We start from the raw sequence: 8,089 nt of genomic DNA, 5'->3' as shown, positions 1-8,089 counted from the left end.
AAAAAACATAATTTTGAGAAGCTAATATTTTAGTTTTAATAAATACATGCTAATGTTGTCTATAATTGGTATTATTCCTTTTTAAAATATTTTTTCTTAAATTTATAGTTCTCAAATGTTTTATGTTAGTTTTATGGTAAAGTTGTTTTACACTTTTAAACTATTTTCCGAATTATAATTTTAAATGCCACTATCAAACAAACATAGAGCATGACACAGGGAGTGCTTTAAAATATATGTAAGGAATAATTGACGAAGCGCCATTGAATTATGTGAAAATAATGCACACCCAAGGTGGTAATGCGACGCGAAACGAAGTGCCGTTAGACCGCGGGTGTGCATTATTTTCAAATAATTCAAAGGACCGGGGTCAATTATTCCGATTATACCACGGTTACCACAAAAATTGCTCTGGTGCCTATTTTTAAGACATTTGACAAGTTAGGTATGCGGTTATTGAAAAATGCATAGCCATGGAACATTTCTCAACCAATCATAATACAGCATTTAACAGACTTATGGTATAACTGGCAAATAGACAATGATTGGTTGTACAACCTGACATTTTTGAATGGGGATATAAAATATTGTGAAAGAAGCATTAAAATGTACTGAAATTTTGTTCAATAAACACATTTTTTTTGTTTGCATAACATCCATTTTATTATATGAAAAGTTTGGTTCCAAAACGCAATAAACCAACATTTTTGAAAAAAAAAAAAAATGAGTTACTGCCAGAATCAGTATTATATCAGGTCAGTATTTAAAAGTAAATTCTTAATTTTACACAAAATCCAATATACGCCATGTTATTCTGTCATCTTTTCTCCCTTTTTTCCCAAAACGAGATAAACGATACTCCTCCTTTTCTATAGAATGCAATAAATCCACTCCACAACTTACAGCGCACCATTCACGCAATGTAAACAAACAATGGCGGCGTGTTGAGTACACAGAGTCCTAGTTTTCCTCATCTACTTTGTATTTCGTGATCAACAAACAAACAAAAACAAAATATTACTTTAATGTTATTGATAAACCTGTGATGGTTTTCTGTAACGGGAAAGAAGCGTAAGCCATCAACATCTAATAATTTATGCAAAAGGCACTCGGGAGACGGGTGCTTGTTCTCCCGACACCATCTAGCTTCACTCGTGCTAACACATTGACCCCAGGGGATCTTATGAAAAACTTTACATAATTTTACTCAGTCAACGCAAAAATCGAGCAGGACCAAAAACATTTTACAGCTGATCGCTGTGAAAAATGTTAAGCGACGTCAAGTATAACCGCAGCAATGACAGTGTTCTTAATATGACAAAGTAAGTGTTTTGATTAATGCCATTAATGTTTATTTTTTTATCAGTGTATAACACTAGTCAACTAAATGAATATAACATGGCAAAGATGAAAGCACATTTATACATTGATTGAATAGATTTATAGCATTTTGAAAAAAAAAATCAGTTTTTATAATAAATCTTTGAAAATCAAGTTATGGATTTGAATTTTTTATGGTTTTATAACCTAAAGATGCTATGTGAAAGTTTGTAACAGAAAATGGTGGTTTTCATCTTCCCACTTTTTTGGTATAGAAAACATGTTTTTACCTAAATTTATCAAAATGGATTTATTGCGTTTTGGAACCAAACTCTTCATATATATACCATAAGCTTGTTTTGTAATGGACCCTTGTCTTCTAATGTTTATCTTTCTAACATTATATAGCTTGCAGTTATTGTGTTTACATGATCTTTTTTATTCACTATTTAATCTAACATTACCATAGTGAACATAACACTTATATCACAACTCATGTATAACACACACGTCTATATTGAACTTTAAAATTGTTACATATTTAAACATGCCATGTTAAAATATTAATATAAACTCTTTGTCATGTTTTTTTTCATTCGTCATTGTTTTCATCTATGTCTTTTTCATTTTAATGTAATTTCATATTACTGGTCTCTGAAAACCTAGCTAAAGTCATTTTTTATGATTTTTTTCTACGTTAAATAATTTTACATAATTTAAAGAACATTCTATGAAAATTTTACCTTGATATTTTTAATATTGACTGAGTAAGGCCATGAAAAAATTGAAATCAGTGTGAAATTAATAATTGAAATATAACTCTGATGCTCCTAATCTCATCATTAAATTAAGAAGCTCCTTCTTAGATTTTACAGAGTGTGTGAATAATTGCTTGAAACTTATTTTAATGAGAAAACATATTGTATGTTGTCATGAATTTGACTTTAATTTATCGCATCATTTTTTTTTTACAGTGTGAAGCTTCAATAAGTACATTAAATAAGAGAGGTGTGTCACTACCCATGTGAGAACTTGAAGAGAGAAGTAACGTGAGAAGGATTTTCACATCTAATTATTGATTAAACAGACATTGAACGTTCTCTCAGGTGTTTTTTTTACCCTTGTAGCCTTCGAGATGGAGAAAGCAAGATGGAAAGCCAGTGATTTTTGGTCCCTCAGGAGCAGATGAAGGGTCAAGAGGTTAGTAAGGTGCCTTGCTCCCAAGCAGTGGTTTTAGTGGGAACCGAGTCCCTCTCATTTATGCTACAGACCTCTTGCCATTTAGCCACCTGCCCCCAACTAAAAACAAGCGAGTGAGCATTTGCCCCAGGCAGCTGGACTTGTTATTGATCTGGTGGAGGGGGGCCACTATCCTCTCCTTATGATGGAGGCCGGACTTTACTCTGATCTGCATTCCTGGGTTCTGTTCAGCTCCGAGGCAAAAGGGAGGGAGGATGTGAACGGGAGGAGGGACTCAGGGGCTGGAAATCGCTTGTCATGTGCATATAAAAATGTGCCTTTCGTTTCAGAGCATGCTCACTGAGACGCGCTCGGCTCCCGCGAAATCCTGCCCCCAAATTTGAACGGAAGGGAGGGGAAGTTACAGGACTGACTCTTGTGTTACACTTCTGTGTTTCACTCTCACCCTGCGTGGCTTTCTATCTGCACCCGTGGCTTTGCGTATGGAGGGATGAAAAGGTAAACGTGGATTACACAGAAGAGGATGGACAGGACGCTGACAGGAAGCAAAACAAGTTGAGTGCATACTGTTTTTTTACTTTGGACATTAGACTTGAGCAGAGTAAACTTTATCAGATGGATAAGAGGCTGTTGCTCTAAAAATGAAGATAAAGGAAAGTGTTGTTTAGTATTTTAGAGCATAAATTAAGACTTGTAAAGAAATGTATAGGGGTAGACAAACCAGTAGTGATGTATGTGTGCGGTTTAGATGCAAGCAAGAGGAATTCAGAATCTTAACTTTAATTTTTAAGAAGACCCATGGATATATTTTGAGAACTTGTGCATTGACACAAGGCTTAGTATTTCACCTGACTGTTTCAGATACGTCTTCTCAATGTCCCACATGTGACGAATTTAATTCAGACAATGTGCATAAGGGAATTGTCTGAAATGTGAAGGGAGAAATGGATTTGTGCTGAATGCAGCCACGTGGGTATTATGAAAAAAGGCAGATTTGTAAATTGCTGTGCCGTTCACGTGGTTGTTTTTCTAAACTCTTTCCGCAAATTCTAGCCTTTCTATAGTCATGTGACATTTCAAACCCGAGGCAGTTTTTTTGTGTACTTTCATTTGTTGGAGATTAAAAAAAGTTATTTTCAGGAGTTGTTTTGTGAGGTATTAATGGTGTCAGGATGCCATATGGTTATGCATTACTATGCAGAATTACTGGCGATAACCAAGGCTTGCCATCTGCTGTATCAATGTTAGTAAGACATTTAAAGCATTACAGACTTCATGTGCAAGCATCATGGATATGTTTTAATTTGGATCTTAAGTCTTTACTTAGTTAAGGTAATTAGTGTGCCATCCTTCGGTGGAAAACCACAAGTATGTGATAATATCAGCAATGTATTACCACAGTTCCTCACTGTGACTGATTAGGAAGATGATGTCATTTTTAAGATGATGTCATTGACTTTAATTTCTTTTTTAGTTTGCAGTGTAGAAGTTAGTTCCTACATTTATGCATTTGGCAGACACATTTATCCAAAGCAACTTACGGTGCATTCAAACTATACATTTTATGTTCTCTGGGAATTGAACTCTTGACATTTTGCCCTCCTAACACAATAGACTTTCGTACAGTAGGAAACTTAAAAACTTAATTCACCTAAATTACACCAGAGTTGTTGTTATCCTCTTCATTAATCGTCAAAGATTAATGTGGCATTTTTGGACTACTTTCTAAACTAGGAAATAGTTTGTGTCAGGCGTCCTCTTTCTCTTTCTCTACAGTCTATAACAAGATATGACTAATTGCTACTTTCTCTTGTTGATTCTCGATAAGTTATCCTACCAGAAATTTTGTTTTTTAAGATGTGAAATAAATCTTTGGTGTCCCAAAGTATGTATGTGAAGTTCTAGCTCAAAATATAGATATTTTATTATAGCACATTAAAATTGCCACTTTGTAGGTGTGTACAAAAATGTGGCGTTTTGTGTGTGTCCTTTAAAATGCAAATGAGCTGATGAAATTCAAACACTGATCACAATGATGATGGTTTGTTGCAATTAAAACTCAAATGTGCTTATCTCTGCACTAAATGGCAGTGTTGTGGTTGAAAGTGCAGATTAAGGGGTGGTTTTATTATAATAAGAGCTCCTTATGACATCATAAGGAGATCCAAAGTTCAACAACCTATTTTTTCATGTGCTTGTAGAGAATGGTTTACCAAAACTAAGTTACTGGGTTGATCTTTTTCACATTTTCTAGGTTGATAGAAGCACTGGGGAACCAATCATCGCACTTAAACATTAAAAAGTCAGATTTTCATGCCATGGCCCCTTTAAGTGATCCTACACTATGTGGACAGCTTTCATTTTCTTAATAATACACTGTAAAAAATATGCAGCATTTTTGTCAAATCAACACATATTTTTACATATTATTCTTAAATGTTTATTTATGTTACTTTAACTTAAAAAATTAAGTTAAACAAAAAATTTCTGTGTGCAAACTGTTAAAACTCCAATGCTATTGTTTTTTGACCATTTATTACTGTAAAACAAGTCAAGATTTTTTTGTTCATGTCCATCTGTTAATGGCCGTGCTGACGGGCAGCTCTCTTCTTCAGCAGGAGATGTTTTTTGAGACAAAAACTGCTTAGGAAACACACAGTTCCCTCACTTCCACGGTTTAAAATTAGGATTTCACAGCTGGGAAATGCTGCTGGGCAACAAACAACATGAAAATCACATTATCCACTAAAATGGTTTGTTTGCAGTGCACTCGTTTGCATTGTTTGTTAAAAACTGTGGCACCATACTAAATATAAAAATGCCTAAATTATTGATTCTTAGATGTGTGCATTAGCATTTGGATAATAACACACATTTATCATTCTCACGAAATTTCGTTATATAGTCATGTAATTTTTTTATTCTTTTTCGTGATATTATCACGAATTTCTGAATTTTTTCGTGATCATATAATGAATTCCTGTTTTCGTGTGATTATCACGGGTTAGATTTACATAAAATGACATCCCTACCCAAACCCAACTCTAACACTAATGCCAGGTGACATATACATTTTTTTTTCAGAAAAATAGTATAAACCAATATATAAAGTGACATTCCAATGCAACACCAAATCTAAACCTAAATGAAGCGACAATGGTTTAAAAATAGGTAAAGCAGTTGAGTAACCAATACATGATAATCACAGGAAAAAATGCGGAAATATGTGATAATATCACGAAAAAAGAATAAAAAAATTACAGGACTATATCACAAACCTCCGTGAGACTGGGAAGCAGCATTAAAACTAAGTATGTTAATAGACAAACACCCTTTATCAGTAATCATTTATTTGCTATAAAATGGTTCCATTGGGAAGCTTATGTTTTACTTTTCCATGTACGTTTTAATATAACACACATAAATATTGTGTAAATTCATTAATTTACTTAAGATTTTTTGATACAGTCTTTGTTTTGGGGCTAGATGTTGTAGCCTGCATCTATTTATAAAGCATACTTTTCAGTACACCATGTTCTGTGCACTATTGTCGCTTTTCCATTGCATAGTACCCAAAGCTTTGGTTTGGGTCGGGTCAGGTCAGCTTACTTTTGGGAGCTTTTCCACTGGGTAGATCACTGATTGGTCTGAGAGAATCATCACTAACGGCGTCATCGCTATAGTGTAAAATATTAGCTTTACCTTTGTGCTAGCTTGCGCTGTCTTGAGTAAACATGTTGTCATCTGTACTCTGCTATAAGTTCCCAAACTCCCTTTTAGCAATGAAAAACATCCACAGGTTGAGAATCAGGAACACTGCAACAGTTTTTTACAGACTTGCAGGTTGAGTCAGCACATTCGCAACACGCACGTACGTATATATGCTTAAATGCAACTTAAATGAGGCTGAGAGGAGCGCGTCGACTGACGCCATGGGTGTTTATACAGAAACTGTCATGTGACACAGAGGTAGTGATAAACGCAATGTGTAAACATCTATTTGTGGTGGGCAATTTAAAATTTTGGCGGACTGAGAAAGAAATGAATGTATGGGAATGTACAACGACGCTCTTACTTGTATGATGTCACAGCAGTAGGCTGCGCAAATAACGACATGCCTATAATCCCTCCCAAACCGAAGTAACTTGATGGAAAAGCTAACCAAGCCAAAGTGAGGTGAGCTGACCCAACCTGACCCAAACCAAAATGTGGGGTACTATGCAATGGAATGCCCCATATGATGTTGTTGGGACCAAAGGGCTCTTTGTTTAATGTCCAATACAAATTTCTCAAAAATGAGACATAGCATTGCCGATAATTATCATGGCGTACTCCATTTAAAGCTACTAAAAGGGATAAACTAAGATTTTGTAGCTAGACTAAACCCAGATCCTGTATTTACTGTAGGTGATGATGATGATGGACAGGAGTGCAGTCTTCCTTTAGCATGATTTTACATGAAATAAAAGTATGCAATCACCTATAGGAATCCAGTGTAGGTGTACTAAACCGTAAACATTTTGAATATTTTATTTTAATGTATTTCACTATTTCATCTGCTGACTGCTGTAACAACAAACAGACAACAGAACTACCTCAACCTGATGTCATGAAGTCTTAGCTCACTCTGCACTGGGCCAAAGTACATGTAATGTGTCAGACCTTTTGTTTGGTCTAGCAGACTCACGTCATTGCTCACGCAATGCTATCTTACTGACATCAGGCATGTGTTTTGCAGACGGGGTGAGAGAGTTCAGTTGTTAACACAGCGCTGAAAAGCTTGAAGCCTAAGGCCAAGATACTTTTCCTATTTTCATGAACGTCCTGACCATTATATGAGGTGTTTCCTTTCCCACAATAGCAGGACGCTGTGGTTACTCTTGGAAGCAATATTATTCTTGAACTCTTTGTTTTCTCAACTCTTTTACCTGTCCCTGTGATGAATTTGAAGGCCGAGTGTGAAATGGGATCAGCTGATAAAAACATGATCATGCGCTGTAGTGGAAACTTGTATTGTTCACGTGTGAGCTTTTGCGAGGTTTATGTCAAACAAATGTTAGTACTGTTGCTGTAGATATTTGTTTTTGGATGTTAAAAGATTTACTATGTTTGCTGATGTCCAGTGTTTGCTAAGTAGCTAAATAACATAACGTTGTATTGCTTGACAGTAGTTGAACTGTTTGCAAAATAGTGTAGCTGTTCCAGTTAACACATTTAAGTTTATTTTAGTTCATTTTTGTTAAAGTCACAGTTAATTACATTAAAAAACATATACTTAACATAATACAATGTTTTACCTTTTTGACTACATACTGTATCTTAAGGATCTATTGTGTACCTTTAAAGGTACAGTTAACTGTTTTGTACGCCTAAAATTGATCTGGTACAAAATTTTTCCTTAAGGTACGCAATAGGTCCTTAGAGAATAATATTGAACCCCGAAAGGTACAGTTTTGTATATTTTTGTACCTTTTCTGACAGCGGGGTTCACAATATTTTCATTCTACAACCCACATATTGTTTTAACAGAAATATGCAAAAAAAAATTTAGGAATACAACATTTTTTGT

At 35.0% G+C, this 8,089-nt stretch overlaps 1 long non-coding RNA gene across 1 annotated transcript in view; it reads left to right on the top strand.

The window, feature by feature from the left end:
- Nucleotides 1-2,464: 2,464 nt before the first annotated feature.
- The window catches only part of LOC135771146 (uncharacterized), a 48,640-nt gene continuing 43,015 nt past the window's right edge, over nt 2,465-8,089 (top strand). The window contains exons 1-2 of the long non-coding RNA XR_010542842.2: nt 2,465-2,520; nt 2,850-3,074. This is a non-coding gene — a long non-coding RNA (uncharacterized lncRNA). The remainder of the gene's footprint in view (nt 2,521-2,849; nt 3,075-8,089) is intronic.

This window comes from Paramisgurnus dabryanus, chromosome 8 (assembly GCF_030506205.2).
Source record: "Paramisgurnus dabryanus chromosome 8, PD_genome_1.1, whole genome shotgun sequence".
Classification (NCBI taxonomy): domain Eukaryota; kingdom Metazoa; phylum Chordata; class Actinopteri; order Cypriniformes; family Cobitidae; genus Paramisgurnus; species Paramisgurnus dabryanus.
Note: the sequence above shows the minus strand (reverse complement) of the source record. Positions and strands in the feature narration are given on the sequence as shown.